The sequence below is a fragment of the Acomys russatus genome, chromosome 26, assembly GCF_903995435.1.
Source record: "Acomys russatus chromosome 26, mAcoRus1.1, whole genome shotgun sequence".
Lineage (NCBI taxonomy): Eukaryota > Metazoa > Chordata > Mammalia > Rodentia > Muridae > Acomys > Acomys russatus.
The window spans coordinates 500,695-513,554 of record NC_067162.1 but is presented as its reverse complement, the minus strand read 5'-3'; the positions used below and the strand labels follow the sequence as shown (position 1 = coordinate 513,554).

Below are 12,860 nucleotides of genomic sequence, written 5' to 3'. Positions count from 1 at the left end.
CCATGATATGGTTGTAAGTCTCAAAGTAGGGGTCAAGCATAAGCAAGGGCCAGTGATGTGTGCAGTGGTGTTGTGGATGTGACTTACACAGTGATGAGGAGTCAGCCTGGGTCTTGGCTCTGGGGTTCGGTCAGAGACTGGAATATTTCTCAGTTGTGCCTCACTCCATTTCCGGACACTGGTATGATAATAGCAGCCTTACAGTATTGATGAGGCATAATGAGAAGGTCCATCACAGTCCATTCTGATACTTGCTTCATTGACTTGGTGGGTAGTTGAGGTTTTGTTTAAGACTCTTTCTTCCATCTGATCTGGTTTAGTCTCTAGTATTCTGATAAAAGGCAACTATCAACTCAGGTCCTAAGGGCCACAGGATTCTGTTTTGTTCTTTTTCTTTGTCTTTTCTTCAGCTTCATAGTAGCAGAATAAGAATGTGCCCTCTGTTGTGGGTGAACACTTTTGGAGTGAGTGATTAACCCAGCAATTAATAAAAACAGAGAGGTGACAATTGGTGTTACCAGGCTGCAGTTGAAAGCAATGCACTTGGCCTTTCTCCACACCAACAGATTGGTGGAGAAGCCGCCTGTGGGGAGGAACATCTACTTTCAGGAAAGGAAGCTTCTGGGAAAAGGAACTCAACCGCAAAAACAAAAGGATCAGAATTGGTTGGCTGGCTGGCTGGTAATTTCATTCACTAAACCAACTTAAAAATTTTATTGTGTTATTCATGTGTGCCTGATAGTATGCCAGGTGCTACAGATGCTTCTGTGGATAAGGCATAGTTCTCTAATGACAGGGTTCGCACTGTCACAAGATAATATGCAAAGAAGCAACAAATTTAGACTTACTGTGGTTGGTGCAGGAGAGGTGATGTTGGAAGTTCACTGTTGGCTCAAGGAAGGTTGGTGGATTTTAAGGAATGAGAGAGAGCCTTACTAACGCTGTTGAATAGTTAAGTTGAGCCTGGCTTTGTAGGGCTTGTTGAGATCAAAGGTAGTCTAGTCCTGAGACCCAGAGGGCAGGAAGGGAAGCGAGGGGATAGGTACAGGCTGGCTTTGAGTTCTTTGTTTGTCACTGATCAGCTGGATGATGTGGGGATAATGCCCGTTCCTTCATGTAAGTCTATTTTCTCATCTGTAAAATGGGAATAAAGGATCTATTTCTTAAGGGCTAGGGAGATGGCTCATATGACAGAAAAATAGCATGCTGAGCATGTGGGAGGACTGGCATTCAGATCCCTACAACTCACAGAAAAGCTGCGGAGGTATGGTGGCTGCTTCTAATTCAGCACTAGGAAGGTGGAACAGAGATCTGAGTAGCAGACTGGCTAGCTAGACTCTGCAGAATATCAGTTATGGGTTCAGCGAAAGACACTGTATCAGTATGTCATGTGGAGACACCTGGCTTCAAATTGGGCCTGCACTCTGGACACATCAGAACATTCATACATGCATGTATCCATACCATACACATGCAAAAGTAATGCATTTCTTATGGGGTATTTGAAGAATTCAGCATTAGTTCATGTAAGGCACACCATATGTGGCAGGCACACGAGCAATTACAGCCACAAAGCTAAGACAAGAATTTTTCACTTACGGCCAGGTGTTAAGAGTGTCTGAATATCAACTCCTGATTTTATCCAGTGAAGGCCTAGACCTTCTATAAATTATGTCTGCTCTCAAAACACAGCTTCCTATTGGTGATCTGGCCCCAGGTGATAAGTGATTATGTGTTTGTTCCTTGTTTTCCTGTGACTGTGATGTAAAGAAGCCATTGCTTTGAGAAAGGGATTCAGAGCCTCAGATGAATTAGCAGTGAGTATTGAAAAGTGCTCTATTTAGCATGTCATTAGATGAGGTTCAAGTTCTGGCCTTCCCCATTGCTGTCCACACAACCTTGGGGAAATCCCACCATCCCATCCAGGTTTGACTTTTACATTCCTCCAAATGAAGTCAGCATGCTTATGTATTAAGATGGGACATCTTGTTACAGTAAGTGGGGAATAACAGTTCTTCGGGGGGAAAGAACTTTGACTTCATAGAAACACGCTTTTAAGACAGAACATGTCTGACCAACACAAATACAAGACGGGTCACATGTATAGTTATAAAACTTAGCAATAGTAAACTTTTAAGAAGGAATGCATGGAAAAAATTTTAATAATGTTGTATCTAATACATTATAACCAAAATATGCAAAGAAATCTTCACTGCCTTTACTTAATACTATATTTTGAATACCTGGCGTGTTTTAGTTTGACATAGCTTAATCCACTCTCACTGTACTCTGTTTGTGTTGTTAATCATGGCTCACACTGCAGTGTTGAACAGAGTGGTTGTTAAGAATCAAGGCAAAGATGGAGCACGTCTCTGGGAGATTGAGTTTTCTTCCTCCTGGCTTTCCATCGTTCTAGTTTGCTCTTTTTTCTTGTATTGTTTGTATACGTTCTCATCACTGTGATAAAATTACCCAGAAGGGGCAATTGAAGTGAGTTCATTTTAAAGTTTACTGGGTCTACTAAAGATGGGGAGCCATGGTGTCAAGTCTTCGTCCCTGGAGACAAGAGCTGGTAGCATGGCTTGTGGTGAAGAAGAGTGTTCAGGCTGGAAGCAGAGCTGGCCAGTAACCCTCAAGGCCCACCCCACAGTCATGCACTTCCTGTTTCTCATTCTCATTTTCTAAGAGCTGGAATGGTACCGGCAGCTGGATACCAGGGGATCAAACACTTGAGCTTGTGAGGAATGTTTCATGTTCAAACCATAGCATCTGTCTTCTTGAGAGGGATACAGTGTTGAATGACCATTGCTGACTACCATGAATACGTGGTGTCATTGGATTTTGGTGGAGCATGAAGCCTGTGACAGATCTAATGGGAGGACACAGAGAGAGGCAGCCAACTAGGAATTCATAGAAATTGTGAAAGCAGTATGTAGCTAGCATGTATTAAGTACCAGAATATTAATTGTTAATGTTTCCAGAACCCTACTACTAATTATTTCTTCCACTTCAAGAATGTGGCTCCTGAGATACAGGGAGACTTAGAAACTTGCCCAGAGCCACACAGTTGCAGGTTTGAACCTGAATGATCTTATCTCCAAGAGCCTTGCTGTTGTGATTACCTCAGAAAAATCTTGGAGAAAACTAAAACCTTGGAAAAGACTCTGAGCTCCCATTTGGCACGGACTGGGTAGTTGTGCTTCAGGGCTCAGAGTGAGAAGGCTATAGGATTATCTTCAGTAGGCTGGTCCTTGCCGCATTCTGTTTGTTTGTTTGTTTGAGACAGGATTTCTCTGTGTAGGCCTGGCTGTCCTTGAATTTTCTCTGTAAACTAGGTTGCCTCTAACTCAGATCTACCTGCCTTTGCTTCCCAAGTGCTGGGATTAAAGGCATATGCAGCTGGCAGCCTTCTCAAGGGTTAATTTAGCTGCAGCTTTACATTATTACCCCACCTTCTGGATACCTGTCACATAAAGCAGAGCCTCATACATGGTCTCCAGTCCTTTCTGTTTGAGATCATAAAATAAACTTTTAAAGAAGAAACAGCTTCCTTAATTGTCCATCTCTAGATCTGTGCCTGGCACATAGTAGGTGCTTAGAATGTCTTTGTAAAATCAGTGATGATACTTGGAGTCCCCACATTTGGGTACCTGTGCGAAGTCTATAGGTACTCTTATACCATTGAATGGTGGCCTTATGAATATGACCTTGGTGAACAAGCAATGCTATTGGGTGTATTTATATCTATAGTGGATTTTTATTTTGATTGCTTGATATTGTTTTGTTTTGTTTTTTTCAGACCGGATCTATGTAGCTGAGGCTGGCCTTTAAATTATGGTTCCTCCTATCTGTTTTTCCTGTCTGCTGGGATTAAGGTATGCACCACCATGCCCAGCTTAAACTTAGAATTCATTCTCCAAGTTAGGTCAAAGGCTGGTTCATGTGAGTACCATTTGGACTTTTTGTAATGGTGACAAGTACCTGAGAGAAACAGTTTAAAGCTGAAAGGATGTATTTTGGCCCAGAGTTTCAGAGGTCTTAGCCCACAGATGCCTTTATTTCTTTCAGTCTCTGACAAAACACCATGGAAGTAGAGCATGGCTTAGGAAAGCTGAGCATTGCATGGCAGCCAGGAAGCAGGTAGAATGGCAAGAAGAGACTAGAGCACAAATTACCCTTCAGAGGCACTCCATTCCTCAGCAACCCACTTCTTTTTGCCAGGCCCCACCATTGACATTTCTACCTTCTTCTAGCAGGCCAGGTAGACTTTGAGTCCATCAGCAGATGTTAACATTGCCTTGATCAGGGCCTTCATGCTTATGCCAGGAAATGCTCTCACGAACACAGCTAGAGGTGTGCTTCACTGACCTCTGAGGCATTTCTCAGCTAATTGAGCTGATAACCAAGGTGTTTGGCTTGGTGGACTTTCCCAAAGTCCATGTTCTTGTGTGATCAACTCTGAGACCAAGAAATCGAACATTACCACAACTCCAAACAGCTCTGGCCTCTACCACTGCCCTGTGCTCCTCCCAGGGATGCCCCTCCTGACTTAAGACTCTGTAGAGTGCCTTTAACATTCCACACTGCTTATGATTTTAATGTTTGGAGTTACTCCTTCGACTGCTATGGGGTATAGTTATTTCGACTCTGCATTACTGGTTCTTTTGGGTGTAATAACCCCAAATAGTTCCCATGTCCATGGTGAAGTTGAGAAACCAAGAGTCATGGGTGTTGTAAGGTCTGTGTGGAGGAACAGGAGCGGTACATCAAGCTCATGTTCCTCATGATTACAGATATATGTTCTTTGGTAGTATTTGTTTGCAATTGCAAGATAGGGACACTCAGGTTGAACAGTGTCTGGGAGAGAGGCTGCTGTATAGCTGTGAGGAGCCAACCATTGTGTCTGAAACCAAGGGCAGGCAGGCTCTTAGCCCAGGACTCACAGCCACACTTCACGTGCCAGAGTTTCCAGCAGAATCCATCCTGGGTAGGGGCTAGAGGACGCTTCAGAGCAGGAAGTAGGAGGGTCCTTCATTGCATGGCTTTTCTTCTGTTGATGGTAAATCCTCAGGGTAACGCAAGGGATGTCTTCAGTTAAATTAGCTCTGCATCTCCCTCCCACCAAAACGCTGTGCATTCATCCCATGCCAGCTCCAGGTCCTTGTCACCTGGCTGCTGCAGGGCTGATTGATGCTGAGTATGCTGCTCTGTGGCTTTGGGCTTTAGTGCTCAGCAGATGGATCAGGCCCTGTCACTAAGGAGGAAGCCTCAGCACCTCACCCCCACCCCCAGAGTCCCATTGGATGATTGAAACGACATATGCATTCAGGCTGAGCAGCTTTGGTCTCTGTGGTGTGGCCCTCTGTCCTCATAGTCCCCCAGTCAAGGACAGTTGGTGGCTGCCATTCTGCATTTGACCCCACGCCACAAAGTGCTTTGACAACAGTTTTGGGATGGAGATTTTCCCGACCTCTTTGGCTTGGAGACTTCAGCTTGTCTCAGAGAGTTGTGAACAGCTCTCTCAGCCTTCTTCTTTCATCGGAATGATAGGGGTAGAAGTGGACAAAAAGAATCGCGCTAAGCATTACAGAAGGCTCATGCCCCTGGGACTAGAATTTAACTCCCCAAATACCAAATAAGATCTCCTTTCTGGAGTCAGGGATTCTTAGAAATTAAACCAGGGTAGTTTATTGCTGTGATCCCAGTTACAGAATGAACAGCTTGCCCTGTGCTGGCCTCAGAGCATGGTATCATAGCATCTTTGCAGAGACTGCTCGGGGCTGTACTTGAACTGCAGAGGAAGAAAGCCCTGAATCCTCTACTTAGCTGTGTGAGTTTTGAATGAGATTCTCGACTCTTCTGACCCTGAGCAGAATGATGGTCACTACAGTTCAAATCTGTTCAGGTAGTGCTCACTGTTCAGAGTTTAGCACTTAGAATCGTTATTGAAGACTTGATGCACGTTAAGCATTCATAAAACTGCAATACAGCTGCTTGTGGATTCTGGAGCATTCAGGAACAGAAGGTAATTTATTATTTATGGTTTACAGTCAGAGATTGAAGTAGAGACAGGATAAGCTCCTGCCCTAGACTTCCACAGCCGATGGGAAGCTGAGCTGGGATTTTAACCAGAAGCACTTGACTTTAGGCTTTCCTGTGAATGGTGGCAGAACCATTTGGGGCTTACCCACGATTTCTCAGCTAAAGAGCGTGTTTCTTGTTTCTTTTGGGAAGACTATGGCAGTTAATATTGATGGTCATTGTGATGGGATTTTGAATCACCTAGGTGACAAGCCTTTGTGCATACCTGGTTACCTTGATTAGCTGACTTGCATTGGAAAGACTCATCTGGAACACTGACAGCATCATTCCATGGGTTGGCATCCTGGGCTGACTGAAAGGTAGAAAGTGAGCTGAGCAGTTGTGTTTACCTCACTCTGCTTCCTGACTGTAGAACAGCCACCGTATTCACTAGGATGGACAGTACCTCTCCCTCCCAGAAGTGACTTTCGTCAGGTATTTTGTCATAGCAATAAGAAAAATGACTAGCATACTCTTCTCATCCCTAAGTAACTCTAGAATAAGTGGGACCTATGCCATTCATTTTATTATCCATTAAATATACTACTGAATTTGAGGAAAAAGTTCTGAGGTAACTTCAGACTACAAAGCATTTTTCCTCATCACAGCTGCCCTGAAGAGGAGAGGATGTGAGAGATAAAAACTGCTCCCTAGTCTGTTCATACTAGGTCCTGGATGGCAAGTGTACCTGTGATCCTGATCAGTGTGTAATGCTCTGACTCTCTGCCCTCCTCATGCCTACACTCTAGGGTCACAGGAGGCTAACAGTGTATCAGATCAGCCAAGAAAAATGAGGCTTCTAGGGGGGGAAGGAAAACAGGACCACAGGAGAGAGAGATGGTGGAGCAGTGAGAGGAGAAAAAATGTCAGAATAGGACGGGAGAGGGGAGAAGATGGAACCAGGCAGTGGAGGAGGAGGAAGCAGTCATTTATACTTGGGTTTTTGTGCCTTGCGTAGGACAGGGCAGGGCTGGAGGTAGAAGCCTGATTTGGGCCTGCTTTATTGGGAGGAGTGGGCAGAGGTCAAGGACTCAGGATGCAGTCAGCAGGCAGCGGGAATGAATGTAAAGAAGGGCCACAGATAAGGTCCGTTTCAGTGCCACAATTCTGTGTGGCCTTAGAGAGACAGAGCACTCAGAACTCAGCATCCTTGCTTGACACTCCCTGGAATACTGTGTGAGTCAGGACCTCTAGCCCAGACCCAGATTTTACTGCCTTCTCCACACCAGCTTCCCAGCAAGGTCCCCATGAAGGGACCTTTCCAACCCAGTGTTCCCTTTGACTATTCAGAAAAGTTGACACAAATAAACTCCACCATGTGTCTCTTTTGTCCGGGAAGAGCTCATGCTTGCTCATCTAGGCGTGCCTCTGTGGAGTGCTGGAGGAGTTAAAATAGAAGTACTCAGGCTGATCCAAGGGCTTTTTGTGGACAGGGCAGGAATGATAACACCAAACACAAAGTCAGGCCGGCAGCAGCGCTCCAGCAGTGTGGATTCTCTCCGCTACGATCTTGTCCTCTTGGCTGAGAGAGGTGGCCAAGTCTCTGTCCTTAAGGGCCTTCATGCTTCCCTGAGCAGCTGGGGCAAAGGTGAGTGGGCCAGCTTTCTGTTAAAACTGTTTGGCTTTAATGGAAGAGGCTTGTATTCTCAGCTAGGTCAGTTGAAACTCTTGATCCTGCCTCTTTCACTCTGCTCTGGCTCCTCCTCCAGGACTCAGCAGTAGCTAGGTGAGCTCTTTGGATGCCCTCTGCTTAACATCTAGTTCCTTACATTCTAGGGGCTTTTCTGTGGAAACTCAGGTTCAAGAACATATGTGATGCAGCTTGAGGTGGTGGCCATGTGGTACTGAAGGGGAACAGCAGCTCTCTATTATTTTTCCAGGCACTATGTTGAACTGTTAGACGGAAACTGGGTGAGTAATGGCCAAGGACAGCATTGATCACATGTCTGCCCTGTGTGGGACAAGGCCCTCTCTGCTCCCATGTTCTAAGAATGACTCTGTATGTCAGAGATGCTCAAATGTCCACTTAATGAGGTCACTGATGGAGGCAGGGTCAAGTCTAAGGGTGTACTCTTTATTATAGAGCAATGAACTACAAGTCTGATGTTGAGTTTCTCTACTCCTCCAGTGTGCTTTGTTCAGTGAATAAAAAGCTTGTCATTTTAGGAAAAAGTGTCAGAGGAGGGAGTTGGGAGATTGCACGCTGTACGGGATGCAGGACATGTCGTGGCAATGCTGGAAACGCTTCAAATGAAGGTTAAATTTTCCATGCGCTGTCCTGAGCCCTCCCGCTTACCTGTGCAGATCTAAGTTCAGCCACACTGTGCCTCAGCCATGCGTACGGTCTGATTTCAATCCTGGCACTTACTAAGATTTGTGGGGGTTTGTCCCTTTCTCTTCCATTCCAGAGTGAGCAGAAACTGCCACTTGTGTACTTTCCCACCCAGGGCTGGCACATCACAGGTGAGCATTACTTGTTAAGAATGCCATACATAGGGGAGTAGGAGGAAAAGCGGGAGGGAAGGAGGAATGGGAGGATACAAGGGATGGGATAACAGTTGAGATGTAATATGAATAAATTAATAAAACATTAAAACAAAGAATGCCATATATAGAAAACATCTTGACAGATGAGCTGTTTTCCTCTGCCTCCTTGGAGATGCCCAAGTTCCTTTTCTAATTAATGCCTGTTGCCATATGGACTATGGCTGGAATTATGGGGTGTATGAAGCGACTGCAGCTTGATTGTTTGTACCATCGAGTTGTTTTCTGTGTTAACCTAGTTAACACATTCCGTTGGAAAGTGGAATAAATACAAAACAGATAAAGAGGCCAAGGGGTTTGAAACCCGACCACTAGAGATTATGTCTCCCTCAGTCACTCCCCTCTTGATTTAGGCAATTACAGCTGGGTAGGAGCATAGATTCTGGGTCTGGATTTTAATTCAGATGTCATCACATACAACCTGTGAGACTGAACAAGGTACTTCTCTGTGAATGAGTTTCTTCTCTTATTACATGCCTTGGCCTCTGGAGGTTGTCGAGGGTTAAATGAGTTGCTATGTATAACACATGATTAGTATGTGCTGCTGTTGTTATTTGCATTAGTGAATCTCTGTGTGTCCTTATGGAAAACCCAGATGTGTCACATGGCATTGTAACGAGGACTGAGTCTCCTAGGACTGGGCTTAATAAAGTGCTATAAAGGGGTACCTCAGACTCACAGTCTCACATGTAAAGAGGCCAGATGTCTGAAGCCCAGTGAATTGTCAAGGCCACCTAGGCGTCCTTCCCTGAGTCTTCCTCTGGTGCTTAATTCTGTCCTTAGTCCTCCTTGGCTGGAGCACCACTGGCTTCCACTGGTCATATCTCTTGTGTATGCCTCTGTATCTGCTATTTTCTTAGACCATCAGCCATGTGGGCTAAGGTTCTATCCTTCCTCAGTATACCTCACCTGAATTGTATTTGCAGTAAACCTGTTCGTAAATAAGGTCACATTCTGGAGTGCTGGTAGTTAGGACCCTAACATATCTACTTTGGGGACACACATGTGAACCCTTAACTTGGGTGCAGAGATAATCTGCTGAAAGTCCCAGCACAGAGCATAGAAGGAAGCAGCAGCTATCAGTACTAGCTGGGTGTGGTGTCACTCCATTCTTACCTTTGGCTGGGTCCTAGGATGTTTCTCTGTACAAGTTGAAGCCAAGTTTCCTAACTCTTAGCTTTGGATGGTATGGTGGCTTGCAGGTGAGTAGACCCTGCCCTCCTTTTTCTGGAATGAGGTGGAAAGAACATTGCTATGTCCCTCCTTGTCCTTTCTGCATGATGTTTTGTGGCTCTTCATGGGCACATGTCCTTGGTAGTTGGAGCCCAATAGGTCAGGAAGGCTCAGAAGCACTAGCACAACTGATCTGGTTTGGGCTTTCCAGATCCCAGGGTTACTTTGCAGTCAGAATGGAAACATGACTTTCATTCCACTTGGGAGCCAAACAGATTTGTTCCAGAGAAGTGTAGATATCTATGGAAACAGCCCTAATTTTAGCTCTGCCATACTTAATACCAACTTGGAGAGTGCTGTTTTGGGTCAGTGCCCAGGGAATCTGGAACATAAGCAGGCTGAAGGGTTAGTTTAAGCACAGAGTGGCCCAGGGACTGGCAAACTAGGGAGGACACTGTAGGGACCTTTAGTGGATCTAAAAAGGTCAGTTCTAGCTAAGCATGATGTTCATGCTTATCCCAGGGCTTGGTAGGATGAGGGAGGAGGATTGCTGTATGTTAAAAGCCAACCTGGCTTGCAAAGTGAGTTCTAGACCAATCTGAACTATAAAGGAAGATATCTGAGTAGAGAGGAGAGATAAGCCCTGACCAGCAAGGGGGGATTCTGAATGCAGGAGTCTGCCTTGGTGTCTCCTTTTATGTCTTGTCTAAATTTTGCTCATTTTGGAGCCAGTTCATGTCTCTGCTTCTCTATCTCTGGAATCCTTATTCCTGTCCTGAATTCCTAGCATTTTTCACAATCCTGTTCATGATTTGTGTTGGCATCTTTAATTCTGAGGTTGACTCATAATGCCTTGAAGACTCAGAAACTACTTTTATGCCTCTGAGCGTCAGTCAGGGTCATTTTTATGTCTGTATACTAAACCTACTATTCTTGGTTTCTGGTGTACTCAACCAAGGGCCTGGGGCAGCCAGAATATAATAAAATATACATTTTTAAAGTTTGAAAACTTCATTTATATGAGAGAAATGGCCTGTAGTTCTATTAAGAACATTCTATGAAGGGTCTCTGCAAGGAGAGCCCATGGTATGGAGGATATTGGGTACAGTGGGGTAAGGGAAGATCTATAACAGATGGTTACAGGCCACTTGGGAAGTAACCGTATCCTTTCAGCCTATCAAGAACTCTGTAGACTATCAGACAGAGAAATAACTTTAGGTATCATCCAATTGTGTCTTCTGAAACATGGTATTTAGCACTAATATTTTTACCTTCATCCTTGGTTATTTATTTTGGTAAACGTGGGTTCCCTGCTCAGTTCCCGAGACTACATGGTGGTGTTCACATGTTCTCCAGACACACTATAATGAGTGATTGTCTTGTGTAGCTATTTGGGAGCTAGATTTTGGGTGTCAAAAATGTGGCTGATTCTTGTACTGTATTTCTAAACACATTGTGTTCTTTAAGTAGGATGAGGAGTAACAACATAGTTGTGGTAAAATTGGAAAGATAATATCCAAGAGACTGCAGAGGATAGTGAAGATTGGATGTGAAACCCTCATGAATGGTTGGTGAAGGCGAACGAAGCACAGGCAGATCAGATGGCTTTGGTGGTGCCAGCCCTCCCACCTTGAACCAAACCTCTTGTCCATCTGTCTCATCTTGCGATGAATGTGTGGTAACTTCTACCAAATTCTTGGACGCTGCTGTGGTTTGGAGATGTTTTGTGTGTGACTTCCAAGGTTTGTGCTTGAGAAACTTGCTCTTTTGGAGTGGACTTAGTGAAAGGTGCTGTGTCTTTGGAGTGCTATCTTCAGAAAGGATCATGAGTCTCAGGTAGAGCAAGTAAGTTCTCTTCTGAGGTTTTTTTTTTTTTTAAACATCAAGCCTGGTCTGGTCCCTGAACTCCTGACTTCCACCTCACATTTGCTTTAACAGGGTGCCATCTACTGTGTTGTGATGTAGCTATAAGGTCCTAATTGATCCATGCTGGTATCATGCTCCTGACCTTGCCACACTATGATCTAATAATCTTCTCTTTCTCATATAGTGCCCAGCTGTAAGTATTTTTCTGTTGCAATACAAATGAACTAATACACTTTTTATTGATTTGTGAAGTAAGTATGGTTTTTTCATAGCATGTGAAAGGAGACTCTAGGAGTAGAGGATGAGAGATACTATGGTGAAGCCTACCCTTTGGTAATAAGCAGATCCAGAGCTTCAGCATGGGCCCAGCCTGACTTAGTTATATCAGGGCGCTAAAAAACCAATGAAAGGAAGTTGAGATTTTAGAAGGAAGAAAAGTGGTAGGGTCACTTGCTTCCTTGCAAAGCTCTTCCTAATGCCTAGAATACATTGCTCAAGCCACCAGAGAGCTCTGGGTGGGGTTTACTGGGCTGTGTTTGGGGCGAGTATAAGGTACTTTCATTCCTCAGCTTAGGGTGTAGACCCAGCTGACAGGGTAAGTCAGAGCAGAGCCCGTAATAGAAGCCAGAGAGCATGTATGTGAAGGCCATGTATATCTCAGTCATTAGGATTTTAAGATTTCTGCTTTCAGTGATAAAGCTTTTATATGTGATACTGTTTGCAGATTGTGTTATGATCATTTATTAGTGTTGCTTGGGAACAGTGCTTCAATTTAGCCATATCTTCCTACCAGTGGATACTTAGTTCCGTATCCATCCAGAGACCAGGACACTCTTTCAGCATTTTCAAGCCCTCTCCCATCTGTCTGTCTCTCTGTTCCTCTGTCCATCTATTTATCCACCTGCCTACCCATGACAGTGCCCTTTTTGTTAGGCACTCTCTCATAGATACTGTTACTAATTACCTTCATTTTCCATTTCTTGGGGGCATTAGTGATTAGTGGTAGCATGAGCATGCTCCTGACATGGTTGCATAAACAAGAATAGCATCTTTTTTAAATACTGCAAGTTCATGAGGACAGTTTGATTTTTTTCCCTTTTAAAAGATTTATTTATTATGTATACCATGTTCTGCCTGCACATTACAAGAGGGCACCAGGTCTCATTATAGATGGCTGTGAGCCACCATGTGGTTGC

The 12,860-nt window shown here is 44.4% G+C and overlaps 1 protein-coding gene across 4 annotated transcripts in view; it reads left to right on the top strand.

Annotated features, from left to right (window-relative positions):
* Window positions 1-12,860, top strand: part of Large1 (LARGE xylosyl- and glucuronyltransferase 1) — a 497,928-nt gene that overhangs the window by 37,574 nt on the left and 447,494 nt on the right. The window contains exon 1 of one of the 4 annotated variants that reach the window (XM_051168562.1): window positions 7,105-7,669. The exons of the other annotated variants lie outside the window; for them this stretch is intronic. The gene's annotated coding sequence lies outside the window, so the exon portion shown is untranslated. Of the gene's footprint in view, window positions 1-7,104; window positions 7,670-12,860 lie in introns of those variants that run through there. 4 annotated transcript variants of the gene reach the window in all.